Consider the following 11,072-nt stretch of genomic DNA (forward strand, 5'->3'; position numbering starts at 1 on the left):
AAAAAAACAAATTCAGTCAATTTGAAGATTTAATTGACTTTATTCAACTATTCATGAATTGGGCAGCATCCCATCTAGCAACTAGAAGAATGCTGGGAGTGGTTGTACAAAAGGGAAGGCTTTTAATAGGCAGGAGGGTGGGGCAAGAAGGTATTAAAAAAAGAAAACATGGGTTCCCTTTTTGGGAAGGGCCCCCGCCCCCCGCAAGGGTTTTATCATGCAGATTGCCTCTTCTGGGGGTGGGAATGGGGGTTGATGGAGAGGGACCACGTGACAGGTTACCTTACTGGTGCTTAACCAGAAAATACCATACTGGTCCCTTAACATTACATTTCTGGGGGAGGCAGAAACTGCAATTAAACATGGGTACTAAACCTAGATAATAAATCTAGGTTTGGTATCATGGGCTTTAGCACTAGTGATGCCACTTTGGGCCTGTGGTTTTCTTTTTAACACCATCCAACCAATTCTTTTATCATTCTAGATTCTGTCATTGAATCAAACTGGGCAAGATGTGAGGGCAACATACTTATGGAGTATGGCTCCTGACCTGAGTCTAAACTAGTTCACTAACCTAGAAAATTCTGAATGTCCTACTGTCGGGAAGGGTCAGTTTGGAACACTGCACATTGTCACAGTTTTCCCCCTGGCCTAGCCCATGGACTTACTTCTCAGAGTCTTACTGTGTGTCCTGATGCTATTAAAAACTGAAAGCTGTTTTTCTAGCTGAAGTAAGGTATCAGGAGCACCAGACAACTCAGCTTCGGAACCTGTGTAATGAAATGTAACCTCAGTGGGGAAAGCTGTTCTCAGCAGTTGAGTGAAAACATGGTGTAACTTTAGTGCAGAAGGGCCCTGGTGTTTGAGCAGCTTCAGCAGTCCTGGTTGTGCTAGCACATCAGAGCAGCTTCAAGGCAATGTAATGTTGGCCTCTGGATGCCATTCCCTTCTGCATAATGGACAGGCCACCCTAGTCCACACCCTTACCCTGGCAGCCTCAGCACAGACTTGTCAGGCATCACGAGCAGCACCTTTGACCTGGATGAGCATGTGCTGCCGGGGTGCCCGTGTGTAGTTGAGGAGCAGTGCTGTGACTGTCTTAGCAACAGATCTCTGCAGGAAGCCAGAAGCAAGTGAGGTTGGAAAATGACAGATTCCATGTGGCACTGTTTGTCAGCACATGGGAGACAACACTTGGGAAGCCCTGTAAATATTTGGTGTGTCATGTATGGTGGTGCTGGTAGTGTTAGTAAATTGCAATTTAAAAGAAAGGGTAGAAATCCTGAAATCATGCTCTAGGGCTGCAGAGTGGCAAGGGTGGGGGGTGGTAGGCCGTGGGGGACTGAGCAACTGATATTGTGACCTTGGCTTTACCATCAGGCAGGTTTGGCTTGGGAAATAAGCCCTCTTCCCACCAAATTGTCCTCAGAGGGTTGGCTTTAATATTATGCCAAAACTCGGTTTGAATTATGAGATAAGAAACAACCACATTCACCGTTTTATCTCCAGTAGTGAACACAGTGCCTGAGTCATAAGTACTCCGTAAATACTTGCGGAATGAAATTATAGAATATATCGTAGGAATGTTGTTGAGGACATTGTTCATTACATCACTTATTGCTCCCTTGAGAAATTTGTTTTAGTGTTAGCATTAGAACAAACATTAAAACGTATGAAGATTACTTTTCCTTCATTTTTGCCTCGGCTGATAGGAAGCTTGGAGCTTAATTTTAACCTTAACCACAGCAAATATTTAGAACCTAATAGCTAGTGTAACTGTGATCTTTTCCTCTAGGATATCACCCTGGATTGGAAGGGGGCAAAACTGGAGAAAGGTCAGGCTGTTGCAGGCTTCCAGGTGTGAAACCTTTAGGAGGCAGAGTTAACAATAGAGAGCGAGAGGGAGGAAGGCGTCAAGGATGACTTCTTAGTTCCTGGGTCGGGCAACTTGCAGAGGATGCCTTTTACCGGAAGGAGGTTGAGCAGAAATTAGCAAGTTGATTTTGAATATGTACATTATAAGGTTACCTGTGAGGCATTTAAATACAAATGCCCTCTAGATTTTATGGATCTGGAACTCAGGATAAATCTGGAGTAGGAATATATAGGTGAAACTCCTCCACGCATAGTTATTAATTGAAACATTAGGAGCGGTTAAGACTCCCAGGGTGAGTGAGTCGAGTAGGAGAGAAACAGGGGGCTAGGACAGGACTCTTGAGTGTTACAGAGCAAGGGCTCGCTGTGCCACACGCATAGAGGCCAATACTATGGCACTGGCTTTTGAGAAAAGAGCTTTATCTTGAGGTCGACTGATAAGGAGGCGGGAGGCAAGGCTCTCAAACCTGTCTCCTTGATCTATCGTCGGGGCAAAGTTTAAGGGGTTAGAGAAATTTCAAACCTGGATGGTGATTGGTTAGCCTTGAATTAGTCCATATGAGCTACTCATGCTGCTGGAAGCCAGGTTTTTCTTATTGAAGGACTTCTCACTTTGCAAAGGGCTCTGGTGGCAACATTTCCAGAGGCAAGTCAGGTTTGTGGGTTCAAGCCCCACCCTAAGGGAGCCCATATAAAAGGTTACAGCTGCTGACGTACTCAAAGGATTAGAGTCCCAAACCCTGGGTTAGAGCCTGCGGTCTTTGGATTTCTCTGCTTGTCTGTGTTTGTCGGTGACTGTTTTATTTGTGAGGAATTGGCCAATAGGGTTAACTATTGGATGACTGCAGCAAAGCTTTGCTGAATCTGCTTCCTGTCATTTTGCTCTGGTTATCCTGAGGAGAAAACACTTCCAAAATGGGGAATGTTAACAGTACCCCTGCTAATTTAACAGGAAGGGGGAAAAAAGAAAAAAAAACATGATAATATCAATCAGTCTAAGGAATAGAGTAAGCACAGTAAAAGTAATTAGGAAATATAAGGAGTAAAATCAGTGAAATGGGAGCTAGGAGAAATCATCAATTTCCAAATGGGAGGTCAGCATGGATTAAAAAGCAAAGCTTTGTGTCTTTAGAGTGATTTGACGAAAGACAGATTAAAGAGAAACAAAACAGGTGGGGCAACATTATTAGACAAATAGATATTTTAGGAAGGTTGAGATTGTTAAGGTAGTAACAGGACAAACAGTGACTTTACAATATATAATTACTTGCAGTTTAAATAAATACAGTAGTCAAACTTGGCCTACATTTAGCCAACTGTAAAATAAAGCAAAAAATCTTCCAAAACACAAGCAAAACTTGACAAGAACATTTTTGAGAAAATAGCTCTTAAATACATCTAGAGAATGGCCTGAGAAGATTGAAGTATTTTGAAGATGGAGATAATGTTTCTAATGCAGATAATAACTAGAGTCATCTGGGTATAGATCTCTATCAGTAAGTTTGTGCTTTGTTCTGTTTGTACCTGTCCTTTCTGATAACAATATGGTTCTTTTAGTGATGTGCTTTTATTCTGTAATTTTTAATGTATTATGTTCTTGGTGTTCTATTTGACTTCCTACTGTATATGGTATACTGGAGTTATGAAAAAGAAGAAAATGATTTTCTTTTGTACCACTGCCTGGCCCAGTATCAACTGGGGTCAGGGGAAAAGGGCCCAAGAATGGGTCTTCTAATTGTAGGACTATTTTACAATTAGACTTGGTTTGCAAAAGAGAGGAGAAATGGCACAAAATCAGCTTTATCCGTTTCTTACAAGGGAGGAGTCTTTTACAATTAGACACATTTTAGTTTGTCTTCATTGAGAATTTTAACCCTCTTTTGTATGAGCCAAGCTATCAAGGAGCTAGCATTGAACTGCTTTTAAGTGTGTGTGTATGTGTGTGTGTGTGTGTGTGTGTCACATACTATTTTGAGCAATATAGTGAAGGAAATCTGGTCAGCCAGCTACAAAACTCAGACTTCATGAAGGGCTTGTTTTTCTTCAGAGAAGGAACTCCCAGATGGAGAACCCTTGGCTGTCCTACCATCAGCTCTGCCTTGCACTGTGGTTATCAACTTTCTTCAGGAGTAGGCAAGCACAGGTAGTGGGCTCACGACGTTTGACCTCGACTGCTTTTTCTAAGTTATTTTGTTCAGCAGTTAAAACTGCTGAACAGTTCTCAGCAGCGAAACCTGAGTCTCTATATCAGAATAAGAATTTGCAGAAGATATGTAAAGTTATGGTTCAGAGGAAGGCCCTCAGAAAAAACCTGTTTTCCCTGAGTCAGAGCCAGTGATGATCTCAACTTAACTACATTTGTCTCCTCCTTTGGTGCCTCCCGCCATTCCCCCGCCTTATGAAGGGGGAAATCCCTCCGAGTGGTGCCAAGGCTTCCATCAGCAATCCTCCTAGAGCCCCAGGTCTGGCCCCAGCCCTGTACCCTTCCTTACCAGATAATCAACAGGGTCTCCCCTCCCCATACCCGCGAGGGTACTCAGTTTGACCCAGGGGGTACTCTGCTTCAGGCAGGGCAATATCCATGGAGACAAGTTCCCACAGGTCTAAATGACCAAGGTCAACCCAGGGGATCTGTATATGTGCCCTCCTCCTTTTCTATCTCTGATCTGTATAATTGGAAAAAAGCATATTTAAAGCACAGCTTTCCATATGTGCCTGAATGCCCTACTCCCTTGTTGAGGCAAGGTCTACTAACAAAATTAAATGACTTTCTCAGCAGAAAAAGTAAGCCTGCACCCTCCAAGCTGCACTATTACAACTGGGAGACGAGCCTCAACCAGAAGTCCCTGAAGAAATTCTACAAAAGGTAAGAGCATACATTTGGGCTGACCCAATAGTAGCAGAACTCTGTCGAGACACCAAGGCTCTAAATTTAAAGCAGTGCCCTTTAAAGAGGTATGCGAAAGGAGGTATAAAGCCTCTGCTAACCACCTGTCTTAAATCCCAATTAATCTGACCTTGTCATTCCCCATATAACACTTCAATCCTGCCGGTATGAAAACCCGGGACAAAAGATTATCATTTTGTGCAGGATTTGGGAGCCATTAACCAAATTGTAGAGGATACATTCAGTGTGCCAAATCCTTAGGCAGCTTTATCTGGAGACCTTTGCTGGTTTACAATTCTGGATGTAAAAGATGCCTATTATTGCATATCCCTAAGTCCCGAGTCCCAGGAACTGTTTGCCTCTGCATGGGATGATCCAGAGACTAATAGAAGACAACAATATTGTTGGATGGCACTCCCGCAAGGATTTAAGAACGCTCCCACCTTAGCCAAGGATTTAAGGGACCTCCAATTAAATGAGGGAATGTTCCTTCAATATGTGGATGCTAGTAAAACTAAGGAAGCTTCAGACCAAAATACAATCCTCACTTAAAATTTTTGGCAGACCAGGGATATAAAGTCCAAGGGAAAAGTGCAAATTTCTTAACCAACTGTAAAATATCTAGGATTTGAGTTATCAAAAGGACAAAGAAACTGACTGCCGGATCGAAGGGAAGCATTAGCTAGGGTGGTTGTACCCACCACCGGAAGGCAATTGCAAGGATTCTTAGGAATGGCTGGGTTTTGTCATATTTGGATTCCTAACTTTGGACACATGGCCAAACTCCTATATGAGGCACTTAGAGGAAATGACAATGAACCATTAGGCTGCACTCCGGAATGCCATAAGATATTCCATACCATAAAAAAATTGAAGAAGTCTATTCTAGCAGACCTGATCTGACTGTTCAGCCTTTAGAAAAGCCAGACGTGGAAATGTTTATGGATGGGAGCAACTTCACGGACGGGGGACTTCGAAAGGCTGGGTATGCAATAGTAACTCATCAGGAAGTCCTAGAAGCAGAAGCCCTCCTCCAGGTACATCTGCCCAAAAGGCAGAGCTCATAGCCCTCATGAGAGCCCTGCACCTTGGAGCTAAGGAAAAGGTAACCATTTATTTATTTATTTTTAATAGTGTTTTTGCTTTTTTTTTTTTTTTTTTTTTTTGGCCACACCATGTTGCATGTGGGATCTTAGTTCCCTGACCAGGGATTGAACCCATGCCCCCTGCAGTGGAAGCACAGAGTCTTAACCACTGGAACATAAGGGAAGTCCCCCAGGTTACCATTTATACTGATTCTAAGTATGCCTTCTCTGTAGTGCATGCCCATGGGGCCATATGGAAAGAGAGGTCTACTAATATCAGGAAGAAAAGAAACACGGAGAGGAGATACTGGCCATATTAGACTCTGTTATAATGCTGAAAGAAGTAGCCATAGCACATTGCCCAGGCCACCAAAAGACTGATAGTTATATAGCTAAATGAAATAATTTGGCTGACCGGGCTCTAAAACAGGCAGTCAGAAATGGAAATGGATCTAGAGAGAGCAGACTAATGGGGATTTCACGATGACTCTCGGAAGACTTAGATGGTATTCGGTACCAAACAACCAAATAAGGCTGGATTTATAATGAATAGGGACTAGTGCTTACACCTGAGCATTTAATGGAAAGAATTATTACTCATCTACATCAAGGAGCCCATTATGGGAGGAATGCAACCTATCATTGGCTACAAACGTTTATTGTTGGTTCGCAAATTCAAAGGACCATCCAAAAAGTAATAAAAAATTGCCTGATCTGCATCAGAAACAATCCTAAAACCAGGCCACGCCCGATAATGAAAGGGGTGCAAACCTGAGGGACAAAAGCAGGAGATGATTGGTAAGTAGACTTTACTGTTACGCCAAGAACCATGGGAAATAATAGACATCTGCTCGTATTTGTGGACACCTTCACAGGATGGGTCGAAGCATTTCTGTGCTGAACAGAGAAAGCTTCTGAGGTAACAGAGGCCTACTAAGAGAAATCATCCCTCCTTTTGGGTTGCCTCTTTCTATTCAAAGTGGCAGTGGAGGAGATTTCATAGCCAAGATAACTCAAGGGGTGTCTCAGACCCTCGGAATATAGTGAAAGTTACATGCTTCATGGAGATCTCAGTCTACGGGAAAGACTGAAAAGAGGAATCCTACCTTAAAAGAGACAATCACCAAAATATGTCAAGAAACCAACTTAACTTGGGATAAGGTCTTACCAGTTGCCCTGCTTAGGGTGAAAGTAGCCCCTGGAGGGAAGCTCCAAATGAGGCCTTATGAAATGTTATGTGGGAAACCCTTCCTTAAGACAAAGTATTATTGCAGTTTTGAAAATGATCATGTAGCATGAGTAGCTCAAATTGTAGAAGAATTAGATACTATAACATGGATTCCCAAAGGAGTAAGGTCTGTTTTTGAAGGACTGTTAAAGTTAGGAGTCATAGTTCTGTGTATCTCAGGGTTAATCCTTTCACTCATCAGATTTTGTACTTACTGTCTATCATGTATATTTAAAAAGGCCTCCCCCACTCACATGATGATTGCTCAAGACAAGAGTTCAAGCTAGAATTTGCAAATATTTATAATTAAATGCAAAACAATTTCCTTCCTGTTATAAAAATTCACACCCCCAATCAGCAGGAACAGCTAGAATGGTCATTGCCCTATTTGCCTCAGGACTGAGGAATGGGGCTTCCCTGGTGGCGCAGTGGTTGAGAGTCCGCCTGCCGATGCAGGGGACACAGGTTCGTGCCCCGGTCCAGGAAGATCCCACATGCCGCAGAGCGGCTGGGCCCGTGAGCCATGGCCGCTGAGCCTGTGCGTCCGGAGCCTGTGCTCCGCTACGGGAGAGGCCACGACAGTGAGAGGCCCGCGTACCAAAAAAAAAAGACTGAGGAATGTACAAAGAAAAAGGGGGGAATTTAAATAGTACGTAAAACATCGACCAGCTTCAACTGTTTTTGTCTCTTTAAATAGGTTGTTGATTAATCAAACTGAAATAGCACCGGCTTAAACTGGTTTAACTTCCTTAAAACAGGTTGTTGATTAATCAAAGCTGGAGTTATTTTACAGAGATAGCACTGTGCCTGTGCAAGACAGGAACCTGTGTCTCCAGGATGACCTTGGAACCAAGAATCTTCAGTCTACAGAACTCAAAGAATAGAAATCTTGCCACCAGAGCCCTTTACAAAGTGAGAAGTCCTTCAATAAGGAAAAGCTGACTTCCAGCAGCTTGAGTAGTTCATATGGACTAATTCAAAACAAACCAATCACCATCCAGGTTTCAAATTCCACTAACCCCTTAAATTTCACCCCAGACTCCGGCTTGAGGAGACAGGTTTGAAAACCTTGCCTCCTGTCTCTTTGTCAGTCGACCTTGTGATAAAGCTCTTTCTTTTCTCAAAAATCAGTGCCATAGTACTGGCTTCTATGCACATCAGGCAGCGAGCCCTTGCTCAGTAATGTAGGGACACCACCATTTAAGGGAAGGGCAGAGAAAGAGAGGCCTGAGAAGGAGAATGATAAGGAGTGGCAGAGATAGAAAAGACTTAGGTATCAAGGAAGCCAAGAGAAGAAAGGTTCGAAGAAGAAGGGAATGGACAGCAGTGTCAAATGGAACTGAGAAATCAAGTGATGGACGGACCAAGTGTCTCCTGGATTTGACAAAATATTCTTTGGTCACTAAAGTGAGAGCGGTTCCAATGAAATAGTGGGGTGAAAATTAAATAGAAGTGGGTAGTGAGTGGGAAGTAAGTGTAGACATCTTCAAGAAGTTTAGCTGAGAAGAGGAGGTGAACAAATACAGTATCGGGACGTGTTTGATTCAGGAAGTTAAGGAAGAACTGCCTTTTGAAGATGGGATAAGTTTCTATGTATGTTTAAATGTTGATAGAAGGCTATAGATAGGGAGAGGCTGAAAATACAAGAGACAGGATAATCGAGTGAAGTGCTTAAGAGGGTAGGAAAAGATAAGAAATAAATGTAAAAGTCATTAGCCTCAGAAGGAGAAGGTACATATTGTCAATGTTGACAGGTGGGAAAGAAGAAAGAACAGGCATAAGTGGAGTTACATTTATAGTGTGGGAATTAGAGGGGTTTGCGGGGGGATAGTTTCTTTTTTTCTGCAGAATCAGTGGGGTGGGGGGTTAGGTTTGGTACTTCTTGAAGATTTGAGGAACATGGGAAAGTGAAATAGCCACAGCATACATGGGAGAGAGGGTGATGGCGAGGTAACCAGAGGCTTAACTGGTCCCCAGGTGATTCTGATATAGGAGTTCTTCAGATCACACTTCGAGAACTACTGATAGGAGGGGATTATTTTATTCTGGGAGAGTTTTTTACAAAATGGGAGAAAATTGCCAGCTGCGAGGGCGGGGGGGGGGGACAATTAACACAAAAAGGTATCATTGATGGGACAAAATCGCTAAGGAAATGGGAGTTGTGATAAAGAAGAAAGGAGGAAGGATCAGTCTTGGACAGGAGATGTGTCACCTCTCCAACTAAGATCAGCCTTAGGCAGAGAGAGCCTGAAATCCTCTTTCATTAAGGGTCACCTCTTTCCATTAAGATGGGAAAGGAGGGAAGATAAACATGGAGGCAGGTAACATTGGTAGTTTCACTTCCAACAAAATTTTTCCCTGGTGATAATCTCCAGCAAGCTTGGAAAAGAGAGACTATCAATAACATTATAAGTGATAATCTCCAGCAAGCTTGGAAAAGAGAAACTATCAATAACATTATACCTAGCGTTATGCTAAATCTTTCTCATGCAGTGTGTCATTTAATCCTCCTAGTAACTTAAGTGGAAGGTCCTATCACCATTTCATAGAGAAAGAAACTGAGGTTAGAGAACAGAAGTTAAGTAACTTGTCCAAGGATGCACAGATCTTAAGGGCAGAGTCTAGGTAGTCTGAATGTGGACCCATGTCTGTCTGACATCTGAGCCTACACTATGAGCCACAGATATTACACTGCTCAACTCATTGGGGAAGGGGTAGTAATTTGTGTGACATTTTGCATGGATGATACCATGCAACATGGTAGCATGGGAGATTGAAACTGTTTTTCCTTCATGACTTCTCACCCGTAAGTCTTTCTTCCTACCATCACCTCAGTCCTGATTGATGGCTTTTTTTTTTTTTCCTGAATATCATTTAGAACTTTGTTGCAAATGGCAGAAAACTGACTCAAGCTGGCTTAATATGAAAAAAGAAAAAGAATTAATTAGCCCATGTAATTGAAAACTTCAGAAGGCTTAGCTGGGTAGAAGCTCAGATAATAATGGTTTCTGGTTCTTTTGAAGCCTTCAGCTCCATCTCTCACTCTTTTGCGTTTTCCGTGAAACTTTATCTGGTGACTCCTAGCTCCTCCCTGGGTCACATAATGGCTATAGCAGTTCTATCTCTTTACCACTCAGTATATCTAGAAACAAAGATTTCCCCCCATATAAACAAGTCCTGGGCCTCGGTCATTTGCAAGATGAGACGTGTTTTTTAAGTTATAAGAAATCATTTCCAACCATCTCTGGAGTTGAAGAGGAAGTCAAACCCACCCACATGAGCAAAAAGGGTACAGGTAGTTCTTCAAAGGAGACTCGGAATTGTTTTTACCAGAAAAGTGTGACTGGATGATGAGGGGGAAACAACAGATGTTTGCATGCCTCTCTCCCAGCTTTTTTCCCCTCATTAATCACCTTCCTATGTGATGTCAGTGACTCAAGCTGAAGTTGCTGACCTTTTGGCAGAAGAAGGTGGGCTTAATACTCTATACAACTCTTACCGGTCACATCTGTGTCTATACATCTTTATCATTTCCTTGTTTAAATGTCTCTATTGGCTCCACATTGCCCATGGAAGAATGATTTACAATATCAGTGTTTGATGGTCCACCACTCTGGTCTTCCATGCTGTTTTAAAGTCCTGGAATACTGGCATTTCTATTGGTGTGATACGGTTATTTTGGAGTTTAAAAAGTCTGAATCATTTATGTCTTGATACACAGAGACATGCTTCATTAAAATCTTGAATCAGATATAAGTGCGCTTGTTTAGAAAGCCATCTTCTATACTTCCATAATCCTTAAGCAAAAGAAGAAAATAACAACCACCAAAGCAAAGCTTCTAATGCAAGAATAGTTCTTATCTATCACAAAGATTTCCAACAAATGGAATAGGAACAGAACACTATTGGTATTAATATGGTGTCCACATTAGAATCTCCATTTATGTAAGATGAGACAGGAAGATGAAGACAAGTGAGAAATACTTTCTTTGAAGCA

The sequence above is a fragment of the Pseudorca crassidens genome, chromosome 2 (assembly GCF_039906515.1).
Source record: "Pseudorca crassidens isolate mPseCra1 chromosome 2, mPseCra1.hap1, whole genome shotgun sequence".
In the NCBI taxonomy this organism is placed as follows: Eukaryota; Metazoa; Chordata; class Mammalia; order Artiodactyla; family Delphinidae; genus Pseudorca; species Pseudorca crassidens.